This window comes from Zalophus californianus, chromosome 8 (assembly GCF_009762305.2).
Source record: "Zalophus californianus isolate mZalCal1 chromosome 8, mZalCal1.pri.v2, whole genome shotgun sequence".
Taxonomy (NCBI): domain Eukaryota; kingdom Metazoa; phylum Chordata; class Mammalia; order Carnivora; family Otariidae; genus Zalophus; species Zalophus californianus.
This window is the reverse complement of record NC_045602.1, coordinates 68113546-68134937: the sequence shown is the minus strand read 5'-3', so window position 1 is coordinate 68134937 and position 21392 is coordinate 68113546. Positions and strand designations below refer to the sequence as shown.

Genomic DNA, 21392 nt, shown 5'->3' with positions numbered 1-21392 from the left:
GAGTTATATAAGTTAATGCATATAAAGTGCTTGGAACAGTGCCTAATACAAAGTAGGTATTCAGGACATAATGGAAATTATAATACTAGAATAATCCAAGTGACTTGCAGATCTCTCACGGGCAGGTGTTATCGGTACGACTTCTTAAATATTCTTTCACCAGTGGATTCCTCTTTGTTAATTACATGTAAATTAATGTATACAGTACAAGATCAAATGTATTAAAAAGATACAGAACACAAAAAACAAGACAAGGTATATCAAAATACTGTTTATGTGTGTGGGATTCTGGGTGTTATTTATTTTCATTACGTTCTTAATATTTTACAGTAAGCATACTACAAATTGACTTTCAGAAATTATTTAATTCTTAGAATTATCAGTATGTGCATGCTAATTAATACTATAATGTAAAAATTAGAGGCTCCTGTGTGGCTCAGTTGGTTGAGCGTCTGCCTTCGGCTCAGGTCGTGATCCTGGGGTCCTGGGATCGAGCCCTGCATCAGGCTCCTCGCTCAGCAGGGAGCCGGCTTCTCCCTCTCCCTTTGCCTCTCCCCCTGCTCATGCTCTCTCTCTCTCTCTCTCTCTCTCTCTCTCTCTCTGTGTGTGCCTCTGTGTCTCGAATGAATAAATAAAAAATCTTTAAAAAAAATAATGTAAAAATTATTTTGTAACAAAGAAACTATAGAGAAATCACTAATAGAACCTTGGAGTGAGACTATGGGAATGTTTTTTTCTACTGCTTTGCCAGGTGGTCTCATAATAGAATGGCAAATTTTTTTAAGATTTTATTTATTTATTTATTTATTTTTATTTATTTATTGAGAGGGAGGGAGAGAGAAAGAGTGAGCATGTGATGAGGTTGGGGGAGGAGCAGAGGGAGGACAAGCAGACTCCACCCTGAGTGCTGAGTCCTTCATGGGGCTGATCTCAGGACCCTGAGATCATGACCTGAGTTGAAATCAAGAGATAGTCACTTAATGGACTAAGCCACATAACCACCCCAATAAGATGTCATATTTTTAAATGAAAAAAAAAAGTTGCACTATGAAGAAATTGGAAATATCTCTTCCATTTAATCATTCCTGTTTCTTTAACTCAAAATTCTCTGCTTTTCCTTTGAAATTTTATAATGCTTTTCAATTTAGCCGGTTACTCATAGTTATCTGTTCTATGCTAAATTATTTGTATGACTTCCTGATCTTTTTGTACTGGAATATAATTTAATGGGTTTATATATAATTCCACATAATGCTTAATTTGAAATGGCATAACTGATAGATTCCACACATTTTTCTTATATTGAAAATCTTGTGACATTTATGTTGGTTGGAACATAAATGTGCTATTATTTCTAACCTGATAGGAGTATCCATGAAAATGTACATTTCTTCACAGATGTGGAAATCTGAATAAAATTATGGTGCAGTAGGAAATTTCCCCTTTCTCAGATATAAAATGTTGGGCAATACAGAGTATCTATTGAATGAAGGTAAACACTGAGTTAGGAATAAGGAGACCTGTGTTCTAATTTTGGTGTTACCACTAAAGAGCTTAGTCTTCTGAAGCACTCATTTTCACTTTTGGGAAATTAAAGGTTTTGGATTGGATCAGTGATGTTTTAAACTTTCCATGTATCAAATAACAGTATATTTTCTTCTCTGTTTCCTCTCACTCCATGTTGTATGTTTCAGTAGTGTGTTACTTTATATTTTAATAGATTTCATTATATGAGTATGCCAAACTTGTACCTCCATTTCACCTGTTAATGGGTATTTATGTTGTTTCTAGTTTGGAGCTATTACAAATGAAGCTACGGAAAACATTTGTGTACATGTTTTGATTCTCTTGGGTAAATACCTAAAAGTTGGATGACTGGATTATATGATAGATATATGTTTAACTTAATGGGAAACTGGCAAATTGTTTTCCAAAGTAGCTGTACCCTTTTACATTCTCACACACAGTATATGGGAATGACAGATTCTTCACATTCTCACCAAACCTGTGGTGGTCAGTCTACTTCATCTTCACCATTCTAAAAGGTATGTGGTAGCATTTCATTGTAGTTTTAAGATGTATTCCCATAATAATCCTGTTGAGCAACTTTTCATGAGCCTTTTTGCCACTTATGTATCTTCTTTGTTGAAGTGTCTATTCAAATCTTTTGCCCATTAAAAGCTGGTTTTGTTGTTAGTGTTTTGAGAGTTTTTTAGATATTCTAATATGGGTCCTTTATTGAATATAGGCTTTGTAAAGAATTTTTTCTCCCTTTCTGTGGATTGTCTTGCCATTCTTTCAGCTTCTTTCATAGAGAAGATTTTACTTTCTATGAAGTCCAACTTAGCATTTTTTCTTTTGTGGATTGTATTATACCTAATGCCACAAAGACTCTATTGTACATTCTGTTGAAATTTCATTCTAATTGCAGATTTTTCTGTTCCTACTTACAGTTTGGTCAGGTTTTGCTTCACAAATTTTGAAGCTCTTTTACTAGAAAAATAAATTTAAGTTATGCCTTTAAAAAATCAAATAAGATGATCGCTGCCTTTTAGTTGGTGTTTTAAATCTCTTACATTTAATATGATTATACAGTCAAGATTAAATCTGCCATCTTACAGTTTGTATTATATTTTTTCTTATCTGTTCTTTGCTCCCTTTTTTTCTCTTTTTCTGCCTCCTTTAAGTTGTGTATTTATGTAATTTTTGTTAGGATTTTTATTTTTAAGTAATCTCTACACCCAACATGGGGCTCAAACTCACAACCCCAAGATCAAGAGTCACATTCTCTGCCAACTGAGCCAGCCAGGTGCCCCTGCTGTTTATGTAATTTCCATTATTCCTTTGTATTTCTACTAATGGTCTTCTAACTGCCTTTTTTTATTATTATTGACTTTGGGTTTTTAGTGTATATATTTAAGTTCATGCAGTCTACCTTCAAATGACCTCATACCAGTTCATGTATAATATAAGAGCCTTAGAACAGTTTACTTTCTCTCCTCTGGGCCTTTGTCATATTTTATATTGTGAATACTTGCATATGCTATATTGTTATTCTTTTGTTTAAATAGTCTGTTATCCTTTAAAGAGATTTAAATAAAAAGAAAAATCGTATGTATTTGCTAAAACACATTTTCAGTACTCTTTATTCTTTCAGTAGATCCATATTTCTACTGGGTATCATTTTCCTTTCACATTAATGGCTCCTTTTAACATTTCTTTGAGCTGTTGGTGATGAATTCTTTGAGCTTTTGTATTTCTTAAAAAATGGTATTTCACCTTAATTTTGAAAAACACTGTTGTTGGGTATACACTTGATTGTTGTAGAGACCTTTCAGTGTTTTAAAGATGTTGCTTCATTTGCATTGCTTCTCTTGAGAAATTTGTCAATGCTCAATGAACTTCTCCAATCTGTGGGCTTCTATTTCTCATAAATTTGGAAAATTTTAGCGATTATTTCTAAGAATATTTTCTGTGCCTCACTTATACTCTGTTCTTCAAGGACTACAACAATTACACATATATTAGACTATAATTTGTTTCAAAACTCTCTAATACTCTTTTCATTTTGTTCTGTCTTATTTTTAATAGTTCCAATTATTGTACTTTAAAATATACTATCTTTTCTAATGCCTGATCTATTATTAATCTCATCCAATGTATTTTTCATCTATGACATTTTATTTTCTATCTCTAGAAGTTCACTGTGATGTTCATTTGGAAGTTCATATCTCTATCAAATGCCTATCATTTCCTCCAGCTTTTTTGAAATTAAGAATACAATTAAACCAATATTTTTAAATTTCTTTGTCTACTAAGTCTTCAATAATTGTGAGTTTCATTTTGCTTTCAATATGACAGGTTTTTCTCCTCATTGTATTTTTGTAAATCTTTGCACATTTGGTAATTTTCAGTATAACACCGGAAATTATAAATTTTAGATTTGGGGGGAGGTGGATATTTTTGTATTCATATATATATGAATATTCATAAATATTCTATAGTTCTGTTCCAAGATGAAGTTAAGTTACTTGGAAACCATTTGATCTTCGGGTATCCCTTTTAAGAGTTGTTAGTACCAGCACAGTATTTAGTCAGGATAATTATTCCCCACTACTGAGGCAAAACCCTTTAGCATCCTTTACCCAATACCATGCACATGATTGTTTTCCAGTCTGGCTTCAGAGAGCCAGCACCATTCCTGGTCTGGTGTAGGCTCTCAGTCCTCCCCTCAAATGCTTTTGGGTAATCCTTTCCCTGGCCCCAGGTAGGTTTCTCACATACAAACCCTCATAAGTACTCTGAAGAACACTTAAGGAAAAGCCTCTGCAATCTCTGGTATTCCCTCAACATCAGAGACTGGCAAAAGGTCAGATAGAAATATCTTAGGCTTTGTAAGCGACATACAAATTCTGTCACATATTTTTCTTTTTCTTTATATTCCTTAAATAAAAGAAATGTGAAGACCATTCTTAGTACATGGGCTTTATGAAAACAAGCTGTGGGCTGGATTCGACACATAGGCTGTAGTTTGCCAATCTTTGACCGCTCAGCTTTCTCCTATCTGTTACTCTGTTCTACCCATCAGAGCTACCTTAATTTCCCCGGACTCTCAGCTGCTTCTGCTCAATGGAAGAGTCTGTCCCGCACCACCCGGGCTCACATATTTGTTGTGTCTTGGACACAGTCGCAGTAAGTGGGACCATTGTTGAGCTCTCATTTATTTCTTCTCTCTTAGGCACTTCTCTTCTGAGGTGCCTGATGTCCAGTGTTTTAGAAACCATCGGCTCATATATTTTTATCCAGTTTTTCAGTTGTTTGAGGATACAGAGTAAATCTGGTCCCTATTACTCCATCTTTACTAGAAGTGAAGTTTGAGCATAAATATGTTATATGTCCTTCAGTTTATTCTTGTTAATGGTTTTTCTATACATCGGTGGTTATAGTGGTTTTTCTATGAACAATCAAAATACAGAAAGATTTAAGTGCTTCTAATGGTCACTTTTAAGTTAACTTTATCTAACTGCACGTATAGTCCAGGAGTAGCAAATCCATTTGTCTTTTATATTTTTTATGTTTGGGGTTTTTTAGTTTTATTTTTCCCTCACTGTTTATCTTTCTGTTTGATTTTCTGAGCTTTTCACTTTATCATTACATTCATTAATTTGCCTTTGCCAGTACGATGTCAGTTCTACTCCTGCGAGTGTTAGCCAACTGGGATGTCAAATGTTAAAAACAGAAAACAAAGGACTATAAAATATAGAAGGAAAAGAGAAAGAGAGAGGAAAGGAATGAATAAAGAAATACAATGTTCTCTCAATTCTTGGCAGTGTTGATTTATTGGCTTCTTGAAACTTGTGTAGCTACTGAGAAGTCAGACAGTGTTCTGATTCTCTTCCTTCTGGGTAATGTTTATTATTGTTAAGAGTACTAAAATTACTTTTTACTTTATCTGGACGTTCTGAAATATTGCTACACTGTTTCTAGTCGTGTTGTTTTTATTCACTTAACACTTGTAATGCTTTAATATCATAGGACTCCTACCTTGCCTCAGGTCCGGGAAATTTTACTACCATTTGTTTAAATATGAGTTCTTTTTCGTTCAGTTTCCCCCTTCTAAAACTCTTGCTCAACAGATGGCAGAAAATCCAGGTTTATCCTCAGATTCTCTTAATGTTTCTTTTAGATCTTCCCTCTCTTTCCCCTCTGTGCTTCACGCTAAGATAACTTCTTGATGTGCTCCTCTAGCTAATGAATTTGCTTTTTCGTTTTGCATAGTATGCTACCTAGCACATTTAGTGATGTCTTTAGTTTAAAATTTCCATTTTTCTGGAGTTTAGCGTCCGTATTTTCTCCCAAAGCAGTTCCCCGGAACATGGCGGCTCCTGGTCCCGTGACTCCCGGGGTACCCTTTGAACCAGCACAGCCCCCAGTCATTGAGGGCTTTAGCCCCAGTATCCACAGCACTCAAGAAAGCTTCAAGGAAAAATTTCTTCGCAAGACCCGCGAGAACCCAGTGGTACCCATAGGCTGCCTGGTCACGGCGGCCGCCCTAACCTACGGCTTCTCCTGCTTCCATCGGGGTCAGAGCCACCGCTCTCAGCTCATGGTGCGCCCCCCCGGATCGCTGCTCGGGGCTTCACGGTCGCAGCCATCTTGCTGGGTCTGGCTGCACCTGCTATGAAGTCTCGATCCTGAGTCCGAGACCTGGCCTTGAAAGTTACACAGAGACCATTCCCAGCCCCAGGAGCAACCACCGGTCCCACTCCCTGACTTATTCCCACGACTCCCCTGACAAGCCCCTGTATCAGCGGGGGAGGAAGTGGCCAATTGTGTAACTGACAGATGTTTTTTCAGGAATCTCAGATTCGGTTCAGTTTGGGTGTTGCATAGTTCTATTTGTGCCCCACTTTCTTCACTTCCTACTTAATAAACTGATCCACTTGTAAAAAATAAATAAATAAATAAAATTTCCATTTTTCTATCCAATATCTCTGTCTTAAAATAATAACCTATGTTTGTTTCCTGCAAGTGATACTTTTTTGACCTTCTGAGCATATTAATTATATCCATTTTATTACCAGTTAAATTTTGAGTTTGTTTTCTCTGTCATGATGTTGGCATTTATTCTTATGTGCTTATTTATGACCATGTACTCATCTTTAATGGGTATTTCCTATTAAATTATCTGTTGTGGATAAGCAACTTGCTTGGGGCAAGAGGTAGGAAGTTTTTCTGTAGCTTGGTACTGGGACTTGATTTGGAGAATGAGACTTAAATGTGAGTGAGATGCTCAGACACCTATTCTTTTTGGTATAGCTGCTCTAGAGACTGTCAAGCTCACACATTGTGTTTTTCAGTTGAGAATAGTCTCATTATTGCTTTAAATAGGAGGAAGCAGGAAGATTAAAACAGGTTAAACTTCTTTGCTAAAATTTCAGTAGTTTTGGGGCGCCTGGGTGCCTCGGTTAAGCGACTGCCTTCGGCTCAGGTCATGATCCTGGAGTCCCAGGATCGAGTCCCACATCGGGCTTCCTGCTCGCGGGGGGGGGGGGGGGGGGGGGGGGGGGGGTCTGCTTCTCCCTCTGACCCTCTTCCCTCTCGTGCTCTCTCTCTCTCATTCTCTCTCTCTCTCTCAAATAAATTAAAATCTTTAAAAAAATAAAAATAAAATAAAAACGAAATTTCAGTAGTTGTTTTTTTTTTCTATAAAATTACATTGACTTCTGGGCCTTGTCTGTTTCTAGCATTCACTACTTTTGGGCATGGAGCACCCTTAGTGTCATTGCTTCATACATTTTGAGATACGGTCTCCTTCTTTACCCCGTCTCATCTGCTTTGTTCTTTTCAGGATTCCACAAAGTTTCTGGTTTGCTGCTCATTTATAAACATTGTTATGTTGGGAGTATATATATTTTAATGAATCTTCTATCATTTTAGATGATATCATGTGAAAATAGGAGACGTGCATATGATTAGTGCACCATCTTGAATCAGAAGTGCTTTTTGTTATTCTCAGATTTCCAAACCTCATTTTAATCTTTCCTTGTGAACCCAGTGGGAGTTATTCTATAATTGCTTCATCTATCAGTAGGTCTGGCATTGTGGAGCATCTGGATAATGGAGGAATCTATCAACAATTCTGCAAATTCAGGCTTTGAGATCCATTTACTATCAATAATTTGTTCAGAAGAAGGTAATATTAAAATATTACCTTATCGGTTAGATTTTTTCTTATTTATACAGTTGCAATTCAAATAATTAAAGGGATTGGATCAGATTGTTTTTAGGCACAATAAATTTATTATTGCTCTATAATTCAAAGCTCACTAATCTCTCTCTTGTTGATAGCTGTACTGTTGATTCACTAAATTTAGCATGGAATGCCCAGTAGACCAATCACCAGACAACAAAGTATAAAAGGGCACTTATTGAGCAGAAGTGGGACAGCACTCTTAGGAATCTCTCAGGACGTTGCATTGGTTCCAGTGGACAAGAGTTTACTTAGCAATTCTAAGTCCTTTTATCCTTCATTAATTGTGATAGTACCTAGTAGTTTATTTTTTCTACATTCTAAAACAAAACAAAAAATATATACATGTAAGGAAATTAAGTACCAGAAAAGGTAATTCTCTATATTATATTAGAATTTTTTAAAAGATTTTTATTTATTTATCAGAGAGAGAGAGCATGCACGCACATGTACACAAGCAGGGGGAGTAGCAGGCAGAGGAAGAAGCAGGCTCCCCACTGAGCAAGGAGTCCAATGCCCAGGACCCTGGGATCATGACCTGAGGCAAAGGCAAATGCTTAACCGATTGAGCCACCCAGGTGTCCCTACATTAGAATTTTTTAGTCAACCAAATATTTCCAAATAAAATATAGCCATATATGACATGTTAGTTCCAAATTTCTCTATTCACACTTAACATATTTCCCAGTTATTACTAGCAAAATATTTTCATGTGAATTAAAGAATCAGTTACATAAACAGTGGATATTTTTTGAAATACTCCAATGTGTAAGACATTTTACAGAAGGCAAAGTTGAACAGGACAAATTATCCTCAAACTGTGACAAGGTAGCTGTGGAGAAACAATGCAGACATGACTAATAGCATTATACGGCAAAATAATTAAAATCCAAGATAGCACATGAAACATTTCTAAAAAGGCCTAGCAGGACATAGTCGTAAGAGTTAAGAGAAAGGTGTGATCACTGTGAACATTTGTTAGTCTGGAAATTTCCTGGAGGACACGTAAGTTCTATCTCCATGGACACATCAATTCAAAAGACCGGGATCCACACTTTAGGTAGAAGTTATCTCTGCAATGTAGCTTGGTTGTCAGAAACCAGACCTGTTTGATGATAAAGGAGTGGGACAGCCTAGATGTATTCCATAGCTTATAATAGGTAATAGTAGTAGGGAAAGACCGAAAGGAGAATTGGGCATCTGACAGCAGAAAAATTTAAATGCTAGACTATGTATGACCTAATTTTATAGGTTGATGTCTTGATTAACTGTATGGGTCAGGAATGTAACTCCATAGCCAGACCAGACAAGTTTAGAAGAAGCAGCATGAGTATATTGTAGTAAGTGGGTATTTGGCAATTAAGAAAGTCCATAATTTATTAATTCTTGCAACTTAATCTCAGGCGTGTGCTGGTTTCCTGTGGACATACTACCTAATAACATGGGTAATGATTTCTTGGGACTTAGATGTAAGAATTAGTTTAGGGAAAGTGGCTTGAAAGAAGCTTTGCCGTACCCCACTCATGAAGGCACAGAGGCTGAAAAGAGTTCGGCAAGTTTGTTTGGTATGCAGGTGTTGTAGTGGCTGGGAGGACGAACGTTGCATGTCATATGACTGGGCTAAGGGACACCCAAATAGCTGCTAAGACATTATTTCTAGGTGTGTCTGTGAGGGTGTATGCAGAAAAGATGAGCATTTGAACTGGTGAACTGAGGAAAGAAGAACGACCCTCACAATGTGAGTGGGCATCATTCCAGATCTTAAGGGCCTGAATAGAAGAAAAATGTCGAGCAAAGTGAATTTATACTTTTATTTTAACTGGGACATCCATCTTCTGCCCACAGACATTGGTGTGCCGGTTCTTAGGCCTTTGGGCTCAGGAACCTAGACCATTGGCTCTCTCGGTTCTCAGGCCTTCAGACTCAGATTGAATTATACCACTGGCTTTCCTCGTCCTCCAGCTTGCAGACAGCACATTGTAGGACTTCTTGGTCTCCATAATCATGTGATCCAAATTACTAATAATAAATCACCTCATATCTGTCTGTCTCCCTCTAGCCAGAAATCCTATTGGTTCTGTTTCTGCAGAGAACCACCCTGACTAAGACAGTGTGGCCCAATGAGAGTGGAAAACAGTATTACGAGATGAGGTTGAGGAACAAAGGCAAGGGGGAGATCCTTCAACAGCTTTTATTTTTGGAAAGGGGCCAGGTTAAATTCTACATGTAACAGAATATTTAAAGTTTTCGTCCATGGCAGGGCAGTAACATGATCTGGATAATAGGCCAAGGCTAGTGGTAAGAACTGCTAAGAGAATATTTCAGCAAGAGATGCTGGTGAATTGGATTAAGGAGATGACATTTGAGATGGAGTAGAGCTAAAGACTTGGAGTTGCGTTTCTAGAATTAGAAGTAGCAGGAGTCCCTGATGGATTGGATGTAGGGAGTAAATGGAAACAGAATAAGCTTTTCTGTTTGAGCGATATTATGGAATTTGTAAGCCTAAGGGAGAGATCAAGAGTTCATTTTGTGATTTGTAAAGTGTGAGATATATGTGAAATATTAGTTGAGTGTGTGAGTTTGCATCTCAGAGAATTCTAGGCTTTTTCATTTATGACTCCTTGGGAGTCTTCTTGTCTTTCCATGCTTTAGTATTATGTTTTCCCATATTCTTTCTTTGCCCTTCTTCACTTCTCACTTGACATACTATCCGTGGCTTATAACATTTACTCCTGGATTTCATCTTTAACCTGTTTGCTAATGATACATATTTTCTTATCTTCAATTGAGTCCTTTCTCCCGAATGTATAGTTACATATATTCACCTGTCTACATGTGTTTTGTATGCATCCAAAACTCCTTATACCTGACAAAGACACAGCCTTCCATTGAGAAACCTGAGACAACTCCTCACTTCATCTTTGTTCTCATTCTCCAGATACAATCAATAACCTAATTTTGCTGAATGGTATTTTTAATCTCGAGTGTTTATAAAAATCTTCTTTACTTGGGTTTAGTTTAGTCCTAGAGTCAGGATGGGACTGGACCTAAGGGTGAGTGTAAATGGCCCTCACTCTGAGGGTCCATAAGACAGAAAGCCAAATGTAATGTGAGGTTAAGCAGTAAAGAGCAGGGACTTCTCAGGATTCAGGTAAAATGTTAGGGTAATTGTTAGGACAGCTGTGAGCTAGACGGATGGGAGCTGAGGAGAAACTAGAGGCCAAGACATTTCAGAGTGGGGACTAAGGACACCAAGTTGTGATAAGAAATTGTACAGAAGCAAGGGTACAACATGTTTTTCTTTTCAAATGTATTTCTGAAAAAAAAAATTCAATTATACCTCACTGAAGAATCAATTTGAAGGGGAAGGCAGATTGAAAAGACTATCCTCAACTAGCAGACCATGGATCTCTTGGAACATTTCCCTGGAGTTTAGAGTCCTATCTTGCTGGCAATCATCTGTCTTGAGTAAACTTCACTGTGACTCCAGAAAATTAATCTTGCTAATGCAGAACGTACTGTTATGAACTACGTTACATAAGGTGTGATACAACTTTCTCCCACGCATAAACACACATTCTCATGCCTTTAGTCATCTTTTATTCGTAGCAAATTTGTTTCTTAGAACATGGATTACCAAACCATTTTCAAAATCAAGTGTTTGACACTGGAAAATATTTTCTAAAATACTGTAACCCTAGCATACTTATCTTAATGGGCTGTCATGGTTGATGGGAGAAGTGAAGTGCTTGGTGTAAATCAGATGTGTCTCTCGATATTTATCATCTGTATCCAGGTGAATAATAGTTTCGAATGGAAATCATGAGCAACCTTAAAGGGAAAAATGGGTCAGAAAAAGACAAGCCATTTCAATAAGGATGTAAATCTTTGAAAGCCAGGCAATGGTGACTATGGAAGGGAGAGAGGCTCAATATGTCTGTGAACCCCAGGAAGCAATAACAGAGTACTTTCCTTTTTCTGAACATCTGTGAGATTCTGTCCTGTTGAATCACTCCTATAATTAAGCTGGTGCCACTTGCCTAATTCATAGAATGGGTTGAAATCCAGTAAAAACCTAAATAGTCAGTGACAACAGTAAATTTTTAAGTTGGTCAAAAGTGTGATATTTCAAATGAAGTTTGGGAGGATTGGAATTTGGAATTTTAAATAAACATTTTAGATGACTGGAGCTTTTACATGTTGAGTGTGTCATAGGAATATATAGAGCTACCACTTTAATCAGTTGGGAAAATTCTGAGCATGGGAAATGTAGAGAGTAGGTAAGTCAATATGCCATGGACTCCATGATAGCTCACAGCAAGCTGACCCCCCGCCCCACTTTAATACTGATTATCAGTAGCTACGGAGGCCACTCACTCTCCCTTTAAAATATCAAAAATTGGCTTAAAAAGAGAAGTCTTTTACCCAAAAGTCCATGATATGACTCTAAGTCTGTCCCTTTCCCTTCCTCCTTTCTAACTAGCTCTGAATAAATATGTCATAATTTTGGTTGGAAATCCTGCTTTGTCTGCTGGTCTCCCTAAATACCGTTATGGGACATCATCTTGCCTTTCTTGCTGCCCGTATCATTTCAATTAAAGTGGTACCAATATGTGATATAACAGTGCCTAGGGCCAAGGTAATCTTCTATTTGAGTATCACTAGCATGGAATTTCCCGTTTTATGATTCCTGTGCTACATGGACTGTGATCACCAGAGTGAAACATGACAGCTGCCATAAATAAAACCTCAGCTTGTCTATTTATTTTTAATTCTTTATTAAGATCATTTTCAAAATATGCAAAAATAGAATGCTATATTAAAACTCACATACCTGTCAGTCAGCTTCAACAATTATTAACACATAATTAAACTTGTTTCTATTATATTTCAATTGTCTTGTTTTGATGTTTTTCTTTTTAAACATGTGCATTTAGTCAGTATTTTAGCCACATCTACTTTTCTTCTACTGTAATCAATTAATGAACAAATGGCTAATTGAGAGTAGACAATTTGATGTCTCTAAGTATTTTTTTTCCAAGAATTTATGAGGCAGAATGTTCTCCCACAAGTTACTGGGTAAACATCTTTCTAACCCTCCTTCTCTCGTTTGCTCATTCTATCGCTCACTTATTTGGTCATTCAGTTTTAAACAGCCCCGTGTAGATGGAACATCCAAGGACCAAAGTTGCCGTTTCAAAGCAATTCCTAATTTAAAGGGGTTTAATATTTAATGGGATATTTCTGGGGACAGGGAAGAGTTATTTGACTGCAAAGCCAAGGTTGTGATCCCCACGTCTTGGCTCTGTATTGTGAGAAACACTATCATTATGTGGCTTTCCCATTTCTAATAAATGGTTGATACAGTTCACATCTTCATCTATATCATGGTGGCAATAGTAGAACTCACAAACACACTGCAAGTCTTTGACTTAAGATTCTTCCCGATAGAACCTCCCATCCCATAACAGCAAGTACAACATTATAAACAGAGTTAACATTCATGAAGCATTTTTAAGTGATACACATATTAAATGAATGAATACATGATTAAAAATATCATTCTCTATAAACTGTTTATATTTCCTTTCGAAATAAATTTCAGAGTGTAGAACCACTCTCAGGCGTGACCCATCTAATTCTTAGAATCAAGCATTGGGGAGTTGAAAAGCTGATATCAACCATGTATTCAAATCCTATATTTTTCTAGATTAAAAGAAAAAATAAGGTCTAGCGACAAAGTCCACTTTTTGAAGTTCATACAAAATAGAACTAGAGCTTACTGATGTGACTTCCTGACTAGTGATCTTTCTTTATACCACACCGGAATAACATAATTTGATCCAGTTGTAAATGATAAAACAGAATGACTATAGTAACTGAAAACAACATATACTTTCATATAGACTTCCTGTAGTTGTACTCCGTTTACCCCTTATTATGAAACATGATCTAAACAAATCTTCCACAGAATAGAATTCTAAGATGTTTTTATCTTGATGTTTCAGGGACCACTAATTCTGTTTATGGGCAGGGATTGGCTCAATTATTATTAATTGCTAAAAATAAATATATTTGTTGAAATACTGTCATCTTGTCCTTAGCTACAGCCGTGGAGTCATAGTAATTGGCCTAATAAAAAGAGAAAAAAATAGTTATAACCTCAAGGAGCATCTAGGTATAGTTAAATAATGAAGGGACATGATATAATCACAAATAATTTCCTCTCTTGGCAGGATTAATGATGGAACTGCAGCTAATTTTGTCCTGAAGGGGATTAACACAACAATGGTATTATTTCCATCTTTTGGTTTAACCTTAAAGATAGAGTAGGTCTTCCTATTTAGAGGCTTGTCCACAAGTTTGTTCATAACTAATTTCTTTGCCTCTTGTCTTTGCTTCTCAAGAAGGAAATTTGACCACAGAACATTCAGAGCCACAGACCTCATGAAAGGCCATTTCTCCTTGGAATTCTCTGAGAATGTCAGCTTGTTAATAGCACCCCCCAAATAAAGGCTGTTTCTACATTCTTTAGTAATTGTCTCCAGAGCCCCAAAACTTTGTTCACTACTCCCATGTTAATTCCTTGCACCATTGACTTTTACATATGGACAAAATCAAACCCAGCAATATAACAAATGCTGTCTCATCCAGCCTTTCATCCACCCAGTAAGTCATGCCTGAGCTTCTAAGTTCTGGTTCACACTGTAGACAAGATGTCAGTATTGATCCTTAAGAATTTTTCACCAACTCTCATTTGGACTTTATCCTCAGTTTTTAGTAGATGCCCTGCCCAATCCAGCCTGTTCTAAGGATGATACCTCAGTGCGAGACTTTACTGGTAGCAACATACACAGAGTTATACTGTTCTTTTCCCATTTTCCATCTTAGGTTCTTAGGTTAAATGACCTATTCATTGAGATCAAAGGTTATGTATGTTTATTATAACACCCCTGAGATCACATATATGTGATAATATCAATGATAAATACCAAATGGAACATCTTCTCTGTGTCAGGAACTTTTATTGAATGCTTCTACATACATTTTCTTATTTAATCCTCACAAAAATTCTGGGAGAATCATAGATTGTCTATTAGTACTCTTTGGAGGCTGGCTAATAGGCTGACTGACTGAAATGGAAAAATGACTAACAATAGTCAGTCAACCCCAACCAACCCCACCAGCATGAATTGAGTGCCCATAGTCTGTCACACACCCTATTGAGTATTTTATTCATGCTTCTTTATTTCATGTTCATATCAATGTTGTGAAGAATTCTCATCTCTATTTTGCATTTGAGGAAACTGAGATACAGAGGGTTTAAGAAAAGGAAGCATGGTCATGACGATAATAAAGGCAGAGTCAGGACCCACACACAGAAATTTATGACTCCAAAGCCAGTACTCTGCTCCTGAAACAATGCTGTTTTTGTAAGGTTAGAGGACACATTCTTTTCGAACATCATTAAATCATTAAATGTCTAATTACTGTATGCAACTTCAGCATATTCCCTATTCACAGGTAAATGAGTAATTATTAGCTTTGACTTGAACTGTGTTTTTTGTATATATATTCCTCTAACTGGAATGTCCTTTCTTCTGTCTACTGCCGGTCCAAATCCTTTACTTTTGACGACATTCATGAACTAAAATCTTTCCTGAATATTCCCAACTGCAATGATGTCTTTCCTTTCAGACTGCAGTAACAGTCATTACTGTCTTTGTATTTGGGTACTTAAATCACATGCCTCAACTGTATCCCTTAATTGTCTATTTTATTTTATTTTATTATGTTAATCACCATACAATACATCATTAGTTTTTGATGTAGTGTTCCATGATTCATTGTTTGCCTATGACACCCAGTGCTCCGTTCAACACGTGCCCTCTTTAATACCCATCACCAGGCTAACCCATCCCCCCACCCCCCTCCCCTCTAGAACCCTCAGTTTGTTTCTCAGAGTCCATAGTCTCTCATGGTTCATCTCCAGTTCCGATGCCCCCCTTCTTCATTTTTCCCTTCCTACTCTCTCTTTTTTTTTTTTTAACATATAATGTATTATTTGTTTCAGAGGTACAGGTCTGTAGTTGATCAGTCTTAAAAAATTCACAGCGTTCACCATAGCACATACCCTCCCCAATGTCTATCACCCAGCCACCCCATCCCTCCCACCCCCCACCACTCCAGCAAACCTCAGTTTGTTTCCTGACATTAAGAATTCCTCGTATCAGTGAGATCATATGATGCATGGCTTTCTCTGACTGACTTACTTCACTAGCATAATACCCTCTAGTTCCATCCATGTCGTTGCAAAGGGCAAGATTTCATTCCTTTTGATGACTGCATAATGTTCCATTGTATACATATATCACTTCTTCTTTATCCATTCATCTGTTGATGGACATCTTGGCTCTTTCCATAGTATGCCTATTGTGGACATTGCTGCTATAAACATTGGGGTGCATGTACCCCTTCAGATCACTACCTTTGTACCCTTGGGGTAAATACCCAGTAGTGCAATTGCTGGGTTGTATGGTAGCTCTATTTTCAACTTTTTGAGGAACCTCCATATTGTTTTCCAGAGTGGCTACACCAGCTTGCATTCCCACCAACAGTGTAGGAGGGTTCCCCTTGCTCCGCATCCCCACCAACATCTGTCATTTCCTGACTTGTTAATTTTCGCCATTCTGACTGGTGTGAGGTGGTATCTCATTGAGGTTTTGATTTGGATTTCCCTGATGCCGAGCGATGGTGAGCACTTTTTCATGTGTCTGTTGGCCGTTTGGATGTCTTTTTGGAAAAATGTCTATTCATGTCTTCTGCTCATTTCTTGATTGGATTATTTGTTCTTTGGGTGTTGAGTTTGATAAGTTCTTTATAGATTTTGGATGCTAGCCCTTTATCTGATATGTTATTGGCAAATATCTTCTCCCATTCTGTCAGTTGTCTTTTGGTTTTGTTGACTGTTTCTTTTGCTGTGCAAAAGTTTTTTATCTTGATGAAATCCCAATAGTTCATTTTTGCCCTTGCTTCCCTTGCCTTTGGCGATGTTTCTAGGAAGAAGTTGCTGCGGCTGAGGTCGAAGAGGTTACTGCCTATGTTCTCCTTTAGGATTTTGATGGACTCCTGTCTCACGTTTAGGTCTTTCAACCATTTGGAGTCTATTTTTGTGTGTGGTGTAAGGTAATGGTCTACTTTCATTCTTCTGCATGTGGCTGTCCAATTTTCCCAACACCATTTGTTGAAGAGACTGTCTTTTTTCCATTGTACATCTTTCCTGCTTTGCAAAAATTAGTTGACCATAGAGTTGAGGGTCCATTTCTGGGCTCTCTATTCTGTTCCATTGATCTATGTGTCTGTTTTTGTGCCAGTACCATACTGTCTTGATGATGACAGCTTTGTAATAGAGAATGAAGTCTGGAATTGTGATACCACCAGCTTTGCTTTTCTTTTTCAACATTCCTCTGGCTATTCGGGGTCTTTTCTGTTTCCATACAAATTTTAGGATTATTTGTTCCATTTCTTTGAAAAAAGTTAATGGTGTTTTGATAGGGATTGCATTAAATGTGTTGATTGCTCTAGGTAGCATTGACATCTTCACAATATTTGTTCTTCCAGTCCATGAGCATGCAACCTTTTTCCATTTCTTTCTGTCTTCCTCAATTTCTTTCATGAGTATTTTATAGTTTTCGGAGTACAGATTCTTTGCCTCTTTGGTTAGATTTATTCCTAGGTATCTTATGGTTTGGGGTGCAATTGTAAATGGGATCAACTCCTTAATTTCTCTTTCTTCTGTCTTGTTGGTGTATAGAAATGCAACTGATTTCTGTGCATTGGTTTTATATCCTGCCTCTTTACTGAATTCCTGTATGAGTTCTAGCCATTTTGGGGTGGAGTCTTTTGGGTTTTCCACATAAAGTATCATATCATCTACAAAGAGAGAGAGTTTGACTTCTTTGCCAATTAGGATGCCTTTTATTTTTGTTGTTGTTGTTGTTGTTGTTGTTGTTGTTGTCTGATTGCTGTGGCTAGGACTTCTAGTACTGTGTTGAATAGCAGTGGTGATAGTGGACATCCCTGCCGTGTTCCTGACCTTAAGGGGTAAGCTCTCAGTTTTTCCCCATTGAGAATAATATTCGCTATGGGTTTTTCATAGATGGCTTTTATGATATTGAGGTATATACCCTCTGTCCCTACACTCTGAAGAGTTTTAATCAAGAAAGGATGCTATACTTTGTCAAATGTTTTTTCTGCATCTATTGAGAGGATCATACGGTTCTTGTTCTTTTATTAATGTATTGTATCACATTGATTGATTTGCAGATGTTGAACCAACCTTGCAGCCCAGGGATAAATCCCACTTGGTCATGGTGAATAATCTTTTTAATGGACCGTTGGATCCTATTGGCTAGTATTTTTGTGAGAATTTTTGCATCCATGTTCGTCAGGGATATTGGTCTGTAATTCTCCTTTTCAGTGGGGTCTCTGTCTGATTTGGGGATCAAGGTAATGCTGGCCTCTTAAAATGAGTTTGGAAGTTTTCCTTCCATTTGTATTTCATGGAACAGTTTCAGAAGAATAGGTATTAATTCTTTAAATGTTTGGTAGAATTCCCCTGGGAATCAGGCCCTGGGCTCTTGTGTTTTGGGAGATTTTTGATGACTGCTTCAATTTCCTCCGTGGTTATAGGCCTGTTCAGGTTTTCTATTTCTTTCTGGTTCAGTTTTGGTAGTTGAAACATCTCTAGGAATGCATCCATTTCTTCCAGATTATCTAATTTGCTGGCATATAGTTGCTCATAATATGTTCTTATAATTGTATTTCTCTGGTGTTGGTTGTGATCTCTCCTCTTTTATTCATGATTTTACTTATTTGGGTCATTTCCCTTTCCATTTGATAAGTCTGCCCAGGGGTTTATCAGTCTTATTAACTCTTTCAAAGAACCAGCTCCTAGTTTCGTTGATCTGTTCTACTGTTCTTTTGGTTTCTATTTCATTGATTTCTGCTCTGATCTTTATTATTTCTCTTCTCCTGCTAGGTTTAGGCTTTATTTGCTGTTCTTTCTCCAGCTCTTTTAGGTGTAGGGTTAGGTTGTGTATTTGAGACCTTTCTTGTTTCTTGAGAAAGGCTTGTATTGCTATATACTTTCCTCTTAGGACCGCCTTTGCTGCATCCCAAAGATTTTGAACAGTTGTTTTCATTTTCATTGGTTTCCATTAATTTTTTATATTCTTCTTTAATTTCCTCATTGACCCACTCATTCTTTTGTAGGATGCTCTTTAGCCTCCATGTATGTGAGTTCTTTCCGACTTTCCTCTTGTGATTGAGTTCTAGTTTCAAAGTACTGTGGTCTGAAAATATGCAGAGAATGATCCCAATCTTTTGGTACTGGTTGAGCCCTGATTTGTGACCTAGGATGTGATCTATTCTGGAGAATGTTCCATGAGCACTAGAGAAGAATGTGTTATCTGTTGCTTTGGGATGGAATGTTCTGAATATATCTATGAAGTCCATTTGGTCCAGTGTGTCATTTAAAGTCTTTATTTCCTTGTTGATCTTTTGCTTAGATGATCTGTCCATTTCAGTCAGGGGGCTGTTAAAGTCCCCTAGTATTATTGTATTGCTGTCGATGTGTTTCTTTGCTTTTGTTATTAATTGGCTTATATAATTGGCTGCTCCCATGTTTGGGGCATAGATCTTTACAATTGTTAGATCTTCTTGTTGGATAGACCCTTTAAGTAGGATATAGTGTCCTTCCTCATCTCTTATTAGAGTGTTTGGTTTAAAATCTAGTTTGTCTGATAGAAGGATTGCCACCCCAGCTTTCTTTTGATGTCCATTAGCATGGTAAATGGTTTTCCACCCCCTCACTGTCAATCTGGGGGTGTCTTTGGGTCTAAAATGAGTCTCTTGCAGACAGCATATCGATGGGTCTTGTTTTTTAATCCAATCTGATAGCCTGTGTCTTTTGATTGGGGCATTTAGCCCATTTACATTCAGGGTAACTATTGAAAGATATGAATTTACTGCCGTTGTATTGCCTGTAAGGTGACTGTTACTGTATATTGCCTGTGTTCCTTTCTGGTCTATGTTACTGTTAGACTCTCTCTTTGCTTAGAGGACCCCTTTCAATATTTCTTGTAGGGCTGGTTTTTGTTGGAAAATTCCTTTAGTTTTTGTTTGTCCTGGAAGCTTTTTATCTCTCCTTCTATTTTCAGTGACAGCCTGGCTGGATGTAGTATTCTTGGCTGCATATTTTTCTCGTTTAGTGCTCTGATAATATCATGCCAGTCCTTTCTGGCCTGCCAGGTCTCTGTGGATAGGTCTGTTGCCAATCTAATGTTTCTACCATTGTAGTTTACATATCTCTTCTCCCGAGGTGCCTTCAGGATTTTCTCTTTATCTCTGAAACTCATTTTACTATTAGATATTGAGGTGTTGACCTATTTTTATTGATTTTGAGGGGGGTTCTCTGTGCCTCCTGGACTTCAATGCCTCTTTCCTTCCCCAAATTAGGGAAGTTCTCTACTGTAATTTACTCCAATATACTTTTTGCCCCTCTCTTTCTTCTTCTTCTGGGATCCCAATTATTCTAATATAGTTTTGTCTTATGGTATCGCTTATCTCTCAAATTCTGCCCTCGTGATCCAGTAGTTGTTTATCTCTCTTTTTCTCAGCTTCTTCTAATTCTCTTTTGCCTCCTTTATCCTAGCAGTTAAAGAGACTCCATTTTTGATTGCACCTCATTAAGGCCTTTTCATTTTGACTTGGTTAGATTTTAGTTCTTTTATTTCTCTAGAACAGGTTTCTCTAGTATCTTCCATGCTTTTTTCAAGCCCAGCTAGTATCTTTATAATCATCATTCTGAACTCTAGTTCCGACATTCTTACTAATGTCCGTATTGCTTAGGTCCCTGGCAGTCGGTGCTGCCTCTTGTTCTTTTTTTTTTTTTTTTTTGAGGTGAGTTTCTCCATCTTGTCATTTTGTCCAGAAGTGAATAGATGAATGAGAAAACAAAGTGCTAACAGGGCAACAATGACCCCAGAAAAATATACATTAAACAAATCGGAAGAGACCTGAAACTGGGGGAAAAGAAAGGGAAAGAAAGAAAAGAAAAAAAAAGAATATGATCAAATATGATCAGGCTGGTATATAGATCAGTGCCACACACTAGATTTTGGGCATATTTTGGTCTGTTAGAAGAAACTGCCTCCCAAAATTTTAAAGAAAGAAAATCTTATATATGTACAAAAATAAAGGTAAGCATGAAGCTATAGAATATGACTGTAAAGATGAAAATTATAAAAGATTTTATAAAAGGAATTGATAAGAAGTTGGTTGAAAAAAGAAAGAAGAGAAATTAAAAAAAACAGAGAGAGAGAGAATGTGATCAGGCAGGAGACTAGAACAAAGCCATACACTAGAGATTTAGGGTATAGTTTGTTAGAAGAAACTGTATCCCAAAATTTTAAAGAACAACTTATATATATTCCAAAAATAAGGTTAACTACAATGAAGGGATAGAATATGACTCTAAAAAGGAAAAATAAAGATTTTTAAAAAAAGGATTGATAAGATGTTGGTTGAAAAAATGGAAAAAATTCAAAAAAAATAGAAAAAGAAAAAGAAAATTAAA

General features: G+C 37.0%; 1 pseudogene; it reads left to right on the top strand.

Annotated features, from left to right (window-relative positions):
• The first annotated feature begins 5875 nt into the window (after window positions 1-5875).
• On the top strand, window positions 5876-6198 carry LOC113938697 (annotated as a pseudogene).
• The last annotated feature ends 15194 nt before the right edge of the window (window positions 6199-21392 follow it).